This window comes from Bos indicus x Bos taurus, chromosome 10 (assembly GCF_003369695.1).
Source record: "Bos indicus x Bos taurus breed Angus x Brahman F1 hybrid chromosome 10, Bos_hybrid_MaternalHap_v2.0, whole genome shotgun sequence".
Classification (NCBI taxonomy): Eukaryota; Metazoa; Chordata; class Mammalia; order Artiodactyla; family Bovidae; genus Bos; species Bos indicus x Bos taurus.
The window spans coordinates 37,874,791-37,888,841 of record NC_040085.1 but is presented as its reverse complement, the minus strand read 5'-3'; the positions used below and the strand labels follow the sequence as shown (position 1 = coordinate 37,888,841).

At 40.4% G+C, this 14,051-nt stretch overlaps 1 long non-coding RNA gene across 1 annotated transcript in view; it reads left to right on the top strand.

The window, feature by feature from the left end:
* The window catches only part of LOC113900203, a 61,944-nt gene that overhangs the window by 25,310 nt on the left and 22,583 nt on the right, over positions 1-14,051 (top strand). Inside the window, exon 2 of the long non-coding RNA XR_003513086.1 lies at positions 5,056-5,112. This is a non-coding gene — a long non-coding RNA (uncharacterized LOC113900203). The remainder of the gene's footprint in view (positions 1-5,055; positions 5,113-14,051) is intronic.

The following is a 14,051-nucleotide window of genomic DNA, read 5'->3' as shown; positions in this document are numbered from 1 at the left end:
CTGCAGAGCAGATGGTGCAGTGAGCAGAGGGTAGCTGTTGGGGACCCACTCCATGGTTTCATCTGCTTACAGGCCACAACACAACTCTCTGAAGCTTTCAGAATCAGAAACAAATGAAAACCTACTGGGGGCTCAAGCACATGCTCTTCCAGCTCTGCCTCCCCAAACCAACAGAGATCTGAAATATAAACTATCTTTTTGTGTAATAAAAGATAATGGAATGACTTCTACAAGTGTTGAAAAAAGTTTTCTTCAAGTTTAGGGAGAAAGCCTGGGTGAGAAGTCCCCTAAAGAACAGGTGTTCCGATGTGTTTGAATAGTGGGCCATCTGTTAGGCTATAGGAACCTGCTGGGTGTAACTGGAAGCCTGACACATCAGGGTGTCATTGATGAATACCTCACATAAAATACATTAACACCATGCTTGTAGGGAATGGTACCCAGTGTGGTATGAAGCTGAAATTAAAATCGAAGGTCTGTAACTTGTTTGTTCTGCTTGGTGTAGTCTAATGTGAGATTTAAGTATATTATATTTGGGAGTACAATAAGCTTTTCATTCACTTAGTAAAACTATAAAACCTGCTACTTCTTCTTTTATACCAATAAGATCCAATGGAATGAACCTTTCAAAATGTAAAATATCTTCTCTACAAAATATAATGCAGTCAGACAATATTCTACTCAAAATCACATCTCCCAAAGATTAGATTATCTCATTAGTAAAAGATTCTTCCATCCTAATCCAGAATTTTTTAAGAGTATTATTACCAGAGCTTAATATTCTTTCATGAATGTAGTATATATATAAAGTGTATTACTTTGTCTTGACTTCCTTTGAATGACATTTCTGTTTCATAGAAGTTCTTGTTCATATTTTTGAAAGGAGTAGGTGTAGAACCATTTGCAGCCTTTATATAGCTTTTGAAGTATGTTGTGTGTTATCTGAGTGATCTGTCTGCTACTCTTATGTCTTTCAAACAGGCTGGAAAATTACTAGTAGCTCTCTCCATCTTGAAATACAGGTGACAGAAACTGAAGGAAACACCTTACAAATATCAGAGAAAATCTTATAATTGGATTATAATTTTTCTTTCTGAAGGGAAAATACCATTTAGACATAGGAAATAGGCTGGGAAATATAAATTGAGCTTAGGAGCAACTGGATCTGTAATACATTGACAGCTTTTGGTAATCCTCAGTGTGATTAGAAAATTTCTTCATGATAGAAGTCTTCCATGAAAACAGAGCACAGTTTTCTGTGTTTTCCATTGTCAGATCTCTCCAGTTGTCATAGGAATTACACAGATAAATTGTAGTAATGTGCTCATAGTCCTGGACCCCAGAAGCATCATTAGTTACACTGTTGGTTTGCGAACATCTATTGCAAGTTCCATCTCAAAATTCAAGTCATAGTCTGGAGCTCTTCTCCCCCTAGCAAAGGGCTTAGAAACTGGGATTAGACCCCTGGGGTTCTGGCAAACTGAGAAGAGTATTTTGTCCATCTATTTAAATGCTTTGTGGGCTCCAATCTGATTAGTATGGGCCTCAAGACACAGTTGGGCTTCCCTCATAGATCAGTCAGTAAAGAATCTGCCTGCAATGCAGGAGACCTGGGTTCAATTCCTGGGTCAGGAAGATCCTCTCCAGTGATCTTGCCTGGAAAATCCCATGGACAGAGGAGCCTGGCGGGCTACAGTCCATAGGGTTGCAAGAGTTGGACACAACTTAGTGAGTAAACCACCACCGCTACAAGACACAGTTGGTCTGGGCCTTCAGGGAACAGCAGCTGAGGTGTAGAGAGAGAAGGAAAAGGAGGAGGCAGGTAGCGTGGGCCAAGCAGCCACCATCCAAGGCAAGAGTCCATCCTGATCCCACACAGGAGGGAAGGGCAGTTCTTACTGGCCAGGTATATAGAATGGATGTTGGCACATTAGCCACTCCCTGCATAAATTAAAACCCGAACTCCCAAACTCAAGACCTGCTCATCTTTATAAAGTGCAACAGTCTGCCAGTGCATCAGTGGGCTTCCTCTTGTGGCATCAGCCTATGATGACAATCAGCGTTGAAGATAATTATCATTCCGTAAGAAGTAAAATAACATTTTAAGGGTTTGTTAGCTACTCCTTTGTTAAGTAATGTGATTCTGCAGACTTCTGGTTCACCCTGATGAAATGCAAGGATTATGAAAATTAGATAAACTAAAATTACTTCCAACAACAACAAAAAAATTAAGCTTAAGATGTTGCATGAATCTAACTAAGAACAGAAATCTGAGCTGTGTTCAAAGGAGGTATCTTTTACAAAAAGCAGGGGCAGATACAAAAATAGAAATTTTAGCAGTGGCTTACAGCCTATTTTATATCATTTGGATTCAGAACAAATGGTACCACAATATGGGTAGAAAAGATCATACCCTGCTTGAAAGGAGAATGGGAAAAAGTGATTTATGAGGTGCTTTTGAAGAAAACATGGCTTCTGGAAAACAAATGAGAGACAATCAATGAAACAGCTGAAAATGGTGACTATTAAAATTCAGGAACCAGACCAATTCAAATGAAACATTAGCAAAAGATGAATAGGTAAGATACCTTAAAGTCCTCGATACTCATCTCAGGCTCTTTGTATTCAGATGACCATAACTAATTAAATCTCTACCCTTTTATTTTCCCAACATACATAAATTCCACCAATGACCTAAACTTAAAGTTATATTGTCTTTGTATGTTTTCAATATATTTAAGAAAAACAATTAAAAAAATTCACTCACTCAAAGGAGGTCTCTGAGCCACCTGGAACTTTCAAGTTTGCAAACATGTAAATTGAGTCATGTAAATTGATTCAAGGACATGGTAATTTTTTTTAATCTGGAATTTGGATTCTGAGATCAAAGAGATACCATCCCTTGGCACTCAGTTCTGGGGCAGCACAGAGTTCTGTCTCTGATCTTGCATCAGCAGTTTAGCAGGAAATGCAGAGCCTATCCCTGTTTTTTGAGTTAGGGCGCTGGAGACACCGTTCCTGGACAGAGTGGACATGTAATCCTTCATCATCACTTCACTCATCTTCCCTTGTCTCAGCCTTCTCCTCTGCTACCACCAGCCCATGTAGCCACTGGTGTAGCATATGTTAACTTGATTAAAAAACAGCAAAGAATAAGAAGGAACTAGCTCCAGCAGAGAATGGAACAAAGCTGCTTTTGCCATAGGATCTGGCCCTACTTTTGAGCTGCCTTTGGCAAAGCTCCTTCTGAGGGAGACTGGCTGGACCAAGGCAGCAGGTGACTCTGGGCCTCCCAGCCCTCTGTCATGTGTGCTGGATGCCTGGAGGTTTTCATCCCAGGAGAGATGCACATTTTTCCCTCCATGGCTTTAAGAAGTTTTCACTTTTCCATATTTCCACTGAAAGGGGACCGCTGAGGTCAAATGGCATTGAAACTAGGGAACACATACAGGTAGCTATAAGCTGCCCACCCAGAGGCTTGGCAGGCCCATGAAGCCAGCCTTTCTGGTATTTTTTTTTAAAGGAGTACTGTATTCAAAATTGTTTAGCCAAGAAAAATAAGTACTATTTTTTCTCATTATGGAAAAAAGCACCAGACTTCAAGTGTGATAAATGCATGGACTTATTTTTCTTAAATGACATTATTTTTTTTTAATGACACAGGAAATCTATCCAGATTAAACTTAGTTTTCACTGATACTTCTTTCTGTTTGGAATTTTCATAGAGAAGTGACATTTATTTTGTATTTTATAAATGCATTTCATTAAAATTTTCAAAAGTTTCTAATACAAATGGCACCATTTTCTATAAATACAACAAATAATATCTCTATACTTAAGTATTACAAAATACGAATAGTGACAGACAGCAGTTAAATTTATCAAAAGAAATATAAGTATGGTAATCATCCTTTAGTAAGATACCATTTAAAATATTATATCTTTAGTAAAATATAATATTTACATATTGTTTTAATCCAAGTACACAGGGGACTCAAAGGTTGAATTTTCAAGAACAAAAATAGAGGTAACAAAGTAGTAATAACACAAAATAAAGATTAAATAAGATTTTACATGTCAAAATTGAGAACAGTTATTTAGGAATTCTGCTTCCCAGGTGGGTTAGTGGTAAAGAATCCACCTGCCAATGCAGGAGTCTGATCCATGGGTCGGGAAGATCCCCTGGAGAAGGAAATGGTAACCCGCTCCAGTATTCTTGCCTGGGAAATCCCAGGGACAGAGGAGCCTGGTGGACCATATATAGTCCATGGGGTTGCAAAGAGCTGGACACAACTGAGCAAACACACACACATATTTAGGAATTCCAGTCTCCCTGGTCACAAAAGCCAAAAATCAAACTTTCTACTACACTAATGTTTGAACCTATAATTTTTTTTCTTGAAATGTAAGGAGAGAAATCTCACATAAATTGTTTTGTAGAGCCTCAAACCAACAGTTCACTGGTGACAACTATCAATAATATTGGTAAACCTTAACATTCAATGTCTTTTGGGAAGAGAAGGAAAATTGTATAATAGCTTATTGTTCCACTTCATGTCACAAAATTAGAATACTTTATTAAGGTTATGTGCGTAAAAGAGCTCTAACTTAGTTCATGGGAAGAAAGGAGCCTGTTTTATGGTCAGTGGATTGCGTTGCGTGCTTTTCAAAGTTGAGCTCCATGAGTTATGATCAGCGAAAATACTCTGTGCATTTGTGTTCACAGAGCCTGTGGAAGTCTATCAGCCATTTGAAATGTTGTGTTGAAAGACTTCATTAAGCTCACCCACAGTTCACCTCACCAGGAGTAATTAATAAGTTCTACATTCACCCACCATTTTTGCTGGGTCTTTCTTTTAGTAAATTTTGGAATTTATTTAGAGCAATGTTCCCTCTGGAAATAATACATGATAAATAGGCAGAAGTGATTAGCTCCAGGCAAGTATGGGGATTACGGATAGGAAACCTTGGAGATGTAAAACCTTCCCTGCGATCTAAACTCCAGGAGGCACAGCCGCCTCCACCATCTTTATTTCCTTCTGTCTCTTCCCTCAGGTTCTGCTTTGCTCCCATCAAGAAAGTCCTACTTTGCCTCCTGTATCATACAAATGGGTAAGAAAAGTCCAAATTTCAAGTTCAATCAAAAAACTATCAAATGGTTGTGAATGTGGGTCCCACATGCTGTCCTACAGCCATGTTTTACCAAAGTAATTCTTGAAAGAAGCTAAAGAGGGATTTGATAATTACTGGAAAAATTCAAGCTAGACATGGAAAGAATTTCATGGAGGCAGGATTGATTATACACTGGATCTGGATGTTGAGCAAGGTCATGAGATAGCTACCTAATAAGATTTTTTCTTAATATGACTTCTATTTAAAATATTGCAGTCTGCTTTATGACACAGTAGCAATTTGACTAAGGCAGAATGTTGGATAATGGATTATCAGTTCAAAATGTTTTCTATAGTGCCTATGATTATGTAAGAAATATCTCTGATTTGTCTTTTTCAAAAAACCAGTAAAACATGACTGTGTTCATAAGAAACATTGTAAACATAAAGCATTTGGACCCCAAAATACCTACATTTTTTAGCCCATTGACTACTGGAATACCCAGAACAATGGATTTCTCAGGTGAAACAATGGATGTTTCCAAGCATAATAGATTCAAGGAGGGGGGAAAAATCCCCCCTTTCCCACAGGCAAGAACATCTTGCATTCCTCAGAATTAAATATATACCAATCTACTTTCTATCCATCTAGTCCATTCATTTGCCAAAGGATTATTTCCTAATACACCATAAAGTATGAAGTGAATGGATGAATAATGAAGATAACTAATAATATAACTCATGATATCTACATTTGAAATGATAAAAGTCACAGGTTTAAAATCCCCTGAGATAAATATTTTTTCTTTCTACTCTGTGTTCTAACATAGAGAAAGTTAGCATTTTGGAGTTAAGCTGCTACTTGAATCATGAATGGTGGCATTTTTGAAAAGGAAATGCCAAACCATTTTAAGATTTCAACAACAGAAGAATTGAGGGAGAATCAGAACTAAAACTGGGGCAGAAAGAAATCCCTGCTACTTAGAGATTGACGCTTTCATTCATCTTCTAATTCAGTCAAAAATGCATTCAATTATACACTGCCTAAGATTTGGACTGTAAAGAAAGCTGAGCACCGAAGAATTGATGCTTTTGAACTGTGGTGTTGGAAAAGACTCTTGAGAGTCCCTTGGATTGCAAGGAGATCCAACCAGTCCATCCTAAAGGAGATCAGTCCTGGGTGTTCTTTGGTTGGAATGATGCTAAAGCTGAAACTCCAGTACTTTGGCCACCTCATGGGAAGAGCTGACTCATTGGAAAAAACGCTGATGCTGGGAAAGATTGAGGGCAGGAGGAGAAGGAGACAACAGAGGATGAGATGGTTGGATGGCATCACCGACTCTATGGACATGAGTCTGAGTGAACTCCAGGAGTTGGTGATGGACAGGGAGGCCTGGCATGCTGGGATTCATGGGGTCGCAAAGAGTCGGACATGACTGAGCGACTGAACTGAACTGAACTGAAGTCACCCCAGTTACCACTGCTCTGGGATTGATTCCTGAGTCCCTCCTACTCTTTTCTGCATACAGCCATCCGTATAATACTAATTTTATTCCTGATAGCTTTCCAATTAGTTATATTCTGCGCCATAAAAGGAATATAAGGTTAGCACTGTTCCCAAGGGGTGATCTGGTTCTAGTCTGTTACCTTCAGTCAGTTCAGTCACTCAGTTGTGTCCGACTCTTTGGGACCCCATGAACCGCAGCACTCCAGGCCTCCCTGCCCATCACCAACACACGGAGTCCACCCAAACCCATGTCCATTGAGTCGATGATGCCATCCAACCATCTCATCCTCTGTTGTTCCCTTCTCCTCCTGCCCTAAATCTTTCCCAGCATCAGCGTCTTTTCCATTGAGTCAGCTCTTCCCATGAGGTGGCCAAAGTACTGGAGTTTCAGCTTCAACATTAGTCCTTCCAATGAACACCCAGGACTGATCTCCTTTAGGATGGACTGGTTGGACATCCTTGCAGTCCAAGGGACTCTCAAGAGTCTTCTCCAACACCACAGTTCAAAAGCATCAATTCTTTGGTGCTCAGCTTTCTTCACAGTCCAACTCTCACATCCATACAAGACCACAGGAAAAACCACAGCCTTGACTAGACGAACCTTTGTTGACAAAGTAATGTCTCTGCTTTTTAATATGCTGTCTAGGTTGGTCATAACTTTCCTTCCAAGGAGTAAGTGTCTTTTAATTTCATGGCTGCAGTCACCATCTGCAGTGATTTTGGAGCCCAGAAAAATAAAGTCTGACACTGTTTCCACTGTTTCCCCATCTATTTCCCATAAAGTGATGGGACTGGATGCCATGATCTTCGTTTTCTGAATGTTGAGCTTTAAGCCAACTTTTTCACTCTCCTCTTTCACTTTCATCAAGAGGCTCTTTAGTTCTTCTTCACTTTCTGCCATAAGTGTGGTGTCATCTGCATATCTGAGGTTATTGATATTTCTCCTGGCAATCTTGATTCCAGCTTGTGCTTCTTCCAGCCCAGCATTTCTCATGATGTACTCTGCGTATAAGTTACCTTCAGGTAAGGAAATAATGAGATGAGAGGGTTGGATGCCATCACCGACTCAATGGACATGAGTTTGAGCAAACTCTGGGAGATAGTGGATGACAGGGAATCCTGGCATGCTGCAGTCCATGGGCTCAGGCTCAACTTAACGACCTAACAACAAAGAGTCAGGCACAACTTAGCAACTGAACAACAAGTAAATAATGAAAGCACCCATCTAAATATATCTTGATCTTCTCCATGTTAACAAGCTTTACACTTGGAGAACCATATCAAGTTTGTTCCAGGATAGAATCTGATGTTTAAAAGTGCCCTACCACAGCGTGTTATATTCTAGTATAATCAGCTTTGGCAGCTTCTAGTTCATTCCTTCCTCAAGCTGAGGCATTTGGTATGTTTTCAGATTCATCAATTCATTCACCATCTTATTTAATCAAGACTTTCAAGTGTATCCTGTAATTCAACAGGAAGCTTATAAACTAGTGTTTCTCAAAGTATCTGTGGTGAATGATGATTTTTTAAAAATTTCCCCACTGTCACAGGCCAACTTTTTGGTGAAGTACAATGAAAATTAATTACTAGAAAATGATACTGCTGCTGCTAAGTCTCTTCAGTCATGTCTGACTCTGTGCGACCCCTTAGACGGCAGCCCACCAGGCTCCCCGTCCCTGGGATTCTCCAGGCAAGAACACTGGAGTGGGTTGCTGCTGGGGACCAGCCCCAGCTGATCCAGGGTATTCGAAGGAGAGACGGCCTAGGCGACTATTTATATGCTAATTAGAGATATAGAGAACAATAGAATGAGGATAGCTCAGTAGGAAAATTCAGTGGAGAAAAGAAGCTGAGTAGCTTGGTTTACGCGGGAGACCAATAAAACTTCAAGACAAGAAGTTTGCACCACTTACGTAGGCCGCAGGCGCCCTCTAGAATAGCGGAGGGTGCCTCACCCTAGACACCTTCTCGAGTGGGTCTTAGAAGCCCAGGCATAATTAGTAAGCGTGGTGGGTTCCGCGCTCCAGATGGAGACTCAGCTGGAAGTTAAAAGAAAGAATGACATGGGGAGACCAAGCGTTGGTGAGCAAAGCCCGTAGCTTTATTTTCAACAGGGGCTTTTATACCCTAAGTTACACATAGAGGATAATAGGGGATGCAAAGTCAGCAGTCTTTGATCTTTATCAAAAACCAAGGTTTCTTTCTTGCAAATTTATCGTATACAAATGGTTTAAGTGATTTACATCATCTTCTGGCCAGAAGGCCTACTAACATTTTATGACTCTTGACAAGGACTTATCAACAAAGACTTATTTTCTCTAAGAGTAATTATTTTAAGGTTTGGCACCATCTTCCAAAGATAAAATTGCATTCCTATAGGGCGGATGTGTAATGGGCTTACAACAAAGAAAAGAATTTATTACCTTAAGGGTCTAAAGTTACTAACACCAAGGCCACTACTTATTTTTTCTATATACCAACTATTAATTAATACACATTCAAGGATACAATTCAGGGGATGTGAAAACTTGGCAACAAGCATTGACTCATCAATGAAATCCTTTACTAGTTTATTCTGACAGTTTTTAACTCTCTGAGAGGCTCTAAGCTATTTGAATATCTTAAGCTTCCCATGCCTCTGGAGGCTAGGAGACTGTAAACAATCGTATGCATAGCTGCAGGAGTCCGGGTAAACTTGTCAGGCGAGTTAGAGAGCCATCTGAGGGGTTTGGATTTAAACACTCCTAATTGCCCAGGAACTTTATTAATTGGAGCTGTAAGTTAACTCTTTGACAGAGAGAGAGAGAGATGGTGGTAGGGGACAGCCCCCAGTAAAGTCAGAGGTGAGAGCACAAAGCAATAAAGTAGGCAGACTCTGGTTTTTTGGGGGAAAATGCTCGAGAATATCCGGGCGGACTCCTGAGGCTCGATCCCGCCTTTGCGTATGCCGAGCCTCCTTCCTCATGACCTTTGTCATGAGCAGAATGCCTCACCGGCTCCCGGCAGGTTGCCATTTCCTTCTCCAATGCATGAAAGTGAAAAGTCAAACTGAAGTCACTCAGTCGTGTCCAACTCTTAGCGACCCCATGGACTACAGCCTACCAGGCTCCTCCATCCATGGGATTTTCCAGGCAAGAGTACTGGAGTGGGATGCCATTGCCTTCTCCTGGATATCAGCAAAATTAAGTTGCTATTAAAAAAAAATCTAAGGCTTGGGTCAATTTCTGTACTTGTCACAAATCAGTCTCAGTACATAGCCCATGCCTACCTTGCACAGCACTGTTCTCAAATAATTCTTGTTACCCTACCTCAGAGTTTTTCCCTGTGTGTGCATCACTGTCCTTCTAAGAACAGAGAGATGGGAACGTACCACCTGGATGCACTCAATAGGAAGTTGTGCTTTCTGTAGACATTTTTTAAACAATCATAAAACTGAATAAAAATCAGTCTACTTTTTGTTATCATCATTCACCACTCATTGACAACTCTAAACAATGTCAAAAAATCTTCTCCCTGAAAAAAATACTCCTCTCCCCTCAAGAAATCTTTTCCACACACACAGATCGCACTGTTTGCACTGTAGTCGATTTTGTTGCTGTGCCCTACATGGTTTCTAGCGTCTCCACACTGTGTACGATCAAATAGGACACACTATTAAGAGTCTGACCAATTCAGAAAGTAATCATGATGAGATGCGTATCAGATAGAGAAGCTAGTCAATTTAATGTCCCAGAGGTTGACAGTGGGGACATTGGTTCGGGTAACGAGATAGTATTACCTTGTTGTTTTACCTTGTTGTTCATTATTTTTTTTCTTTGTGTAAATCCCTCTCTAGACTCACCCATGAGAGGAACAAGGCCAGAGGACAGGATGGTTAGCAGGGGAGAACTGGAGAATTCCAGTACCCTCAACTATTAAGTTTCAAAATTAGGCCCCAAAAGTGATAAAGATATCAAGATAAAAATGCAAAAATATAGATGTATTGTTGTATGCCAGTGTATGAGACATATGAATTCTCTTTATTGCAACAGACACTATACAGAACTCCCTGAATGCATGTCAAAATATTCACATTAACAAATTACCAGGTAATCACAAAGGCCATGTGCAGTAGATGAGAATTGCCTTGAGTAACAGGTTTTTAATTTCTGTCTACCACTTAACAACATCATAATTGTACTCTTAATTTTATTATTCCATGTAATCCTGGAAATGCTTCAGTTTCAAAAGACAAAGACAGAGGGAAAGTTTCTCAAATGAAGTACTTCTTGTAATAATTGTTGTCACCATAAATGATGAAATCATGCCTATATCTCCTTGGCCTTAAGAGCTGGAAATGAACATTGAACTGCAATTATTGCTGCTAGGTCAGTCATGGAATAAAAGCAAGAGCAAATTTTGAAGTGAGTTAAGACTAGGTCACCAAATAAAATACAGGCTGTCCAGTTACATTTGCGTTTCAGATAAGCAGTGGATACTTTCAGCACAAGTATGTCCCAGATATTAAACGGGATATGTACTTATACTAAAAACTTATTTGCTGTTTATCTGATATTTAAATTTAACAGCGTGTTCTGTATGTTTATCTGCTATATCTAGCAACCCAAGATGAGAAGAGAAGCCCCAAAATTTGAATCTATCTGTTTTTCTAAAGCTATGGAATAATCTCAACAGCTTTACTCAATAAAGAGAATATAACCCAGATAAAACAACTGGCACTTAGCTGGGAGTTCTCCCAGGTATTTACCAGGATTGAAATTAACTGGAAAAAATTAAAGAAACAGATTTGGGGACTATCCCAACCCTCAAAGAGATAGAAAGATTGAAAGAGGGGGGAACTAAGGCAGAGGGAAATACAAGAAAGAGAAAAGAGAACAAGAAAGGAAGAGAACAGAAGAGGAGGGAAAGAAACTACTAGGAGAATGAAGATGAGCCACAGAGGAGAGGACAGCACCATTTACATGGAGAGCTGGCTAGACAGCACCTCCTATTGGCTACTTTTCCTTCTTCGTTGCACTTCTTTACTCTTTTATCAGTGCTCTGCCTTTTCACCTCCCAAATCAACTATCTTCATTTGATTCATCATTTGCTATTAGGGAACCCAAACTAACGCAGTCAGATTTCTAGAAGTCTGTTGTATCTCCAAATTTCTGATCAATGCAGTAGATTATTAGAGTGCATCTGGTTAATAAATAGCATTTTATTGTACTTTGATTATATACTGTTGTATATAATAATAGTAATTGCTATTTGCATGACAATGTTTTCAAATAATGTATATATTAATATATGTATATATTGCCAATTCAATATTCTTTCATCCATTCATATTTTCTCTTTTAGATGAATCTGTGAATTAGCAAAATAATCTATAAAAGTGGTACAGATGAACCTGTCTCCGGGGCAGAAATAAAGACACAGATGTAGAGAATAGACTGTGGACACAGGGGGAAAAGGGGAGGGTGGGACAAATTGTGAGATTAGGATTGACATATATACACTTGGAGAATCCTTTGGACAGAGGAGCCTAGCGGGCTATAGTCCATAGGGTCGCAAAGAGGCAGACACAACTGAAGTGACTTAGTATGCATGCACATATACACTACCATATGTAAAATAGATAGCTGGTGGGAAACATGGGAAGTTCAGCTTGATGCTCTCTGATGACCTAAACAGGTGGGATTGGAGGGGGAGGGGAGGAGAGGGGATATATGTATACATATAGCTGATTCACTTCATTGTATGGCAGGAAAACACAAAGCATTGTAAAGTGATTATCTTCCAATTTGAAAAAAAAGTGAAACTTTACTATCAGTAGATAGTGATCAGTTCAGTTCAGTTCAGTCACTCAGTCGTGTCGGACTCTTTGCGACCCCATGAATCGCAGCACGCCAGGCCTCTCTGTCCATCACCAACTCCCGGAGTTCACTCAGACTCACGTCCATCACTAGGCCTTTAAAATAAAACAAGAATAAAAACATAAGTGCTTTAAAAAAAAAATGGTGAGATGAGGCAGACATGGAAGAGAATGAAGTCCATCTAAACACACTGGCATCATTTAAGTTGCTCATTACTTCCTATAGCAGCTAAATGGACTAGGAGACCTACTAAATCAATGTCTGAAAACTCTAGATTTTAAAAGTTCAGAGCTTTCTTTGAATTCTAAACATTTCTTCTTAAGAAGCCTCAGGAAAGTCATTTCAGTGTTTCAGGCACTCTACTTCTCAGGCAAGAAAGGATTTAAGAAATTTAGAAGGCAAGAGACACTTTATTTAAGCCCCCATGGGGTAGAGAGTTGATATATTTTGGGATACCCTATTCCTGGATCACCCTTCCTACGCTGGGAAATTCTTCATCTTTTGAGTCCTGTCCTTCTCATGACAGAAACCAGAAACTCTTTCCCACCTCCCATGTAACTAGGCACCAGCATGTGATAGAGGCCACCCTAACCAGACACATTCATGCAACACCTCAGTTCAGAAACTGGTGACCACCTGAGCTAGTGCTACACAGATTCATTCCAGGGAAAGTAAATTACAAAGACATGGACTTCCAGTGGCAGCCAGAACTGAGGTTCAGCTGCAAGCTACAGCTTGTTTTCCAGGGCCTGTGGTCTTGCCTCCACCTGGTGATGCCACAGGACCATCCTGTGTTAGGATTACATGTTGCTCCTGAGACCACAACTTGGCCACCTGATGCCAAGGTGGCAATACTTTTGCCACCTGATGCAAAGAGCTGACTTACTGGACAAGACCCCAGTGCTGGAAAAGATTGAAGGTAAGAGGAGAAGGGGGTGACAGAGGATGAGATGGTTGAATGGCATCACTGACTCAATGCACATGAGTTTGAGCAAACTCAGGGAGATAGTGAAGGACAGGGAAGCCTGGCATGCTGCAGTCATGGGGTTGCAAAGTTAGACATGACTGAATGACTGAACAACCTGAGACCACAGGGGCTTTCCAGGTGGCACAGTGGTAAAAACTTGCCTGCCGATGCAGGAGATGGGGGAGACACAGGTGCAATCCCTGGGTTGGGAAGAACCCTGCAGTAGGGAATGGCAACCCCCTCCAGTATTCTTGCCTGGGAAATCCCATGGTCAGAGGAGCCTGGTGGGCTACAGTCCATGGGTCGCAAAGAGTAGGACACAACTGGCAACTGAGCACACACATACACACCTGAGACTGGACACCTCAGATGGGGCTTGAACCCGGCCAAAACTTGGTTTGGGACTTGAACCCGTGGGCTGAGACTCACTGCCTTCTAATTGAGATCACACATCTGGTCTTAGGACTTAATGAAAATCAGGTTTTTTATGTCTCCGCATAAAGGGAATTCAGTGAGAGGCAAAGTGATAGGTTAGAAGTAGATTTATTGAGAGAGATACAAATATAGGCCATGCGGTCCATATCAGAAAGCAAGAGCGGCCCTGAAAT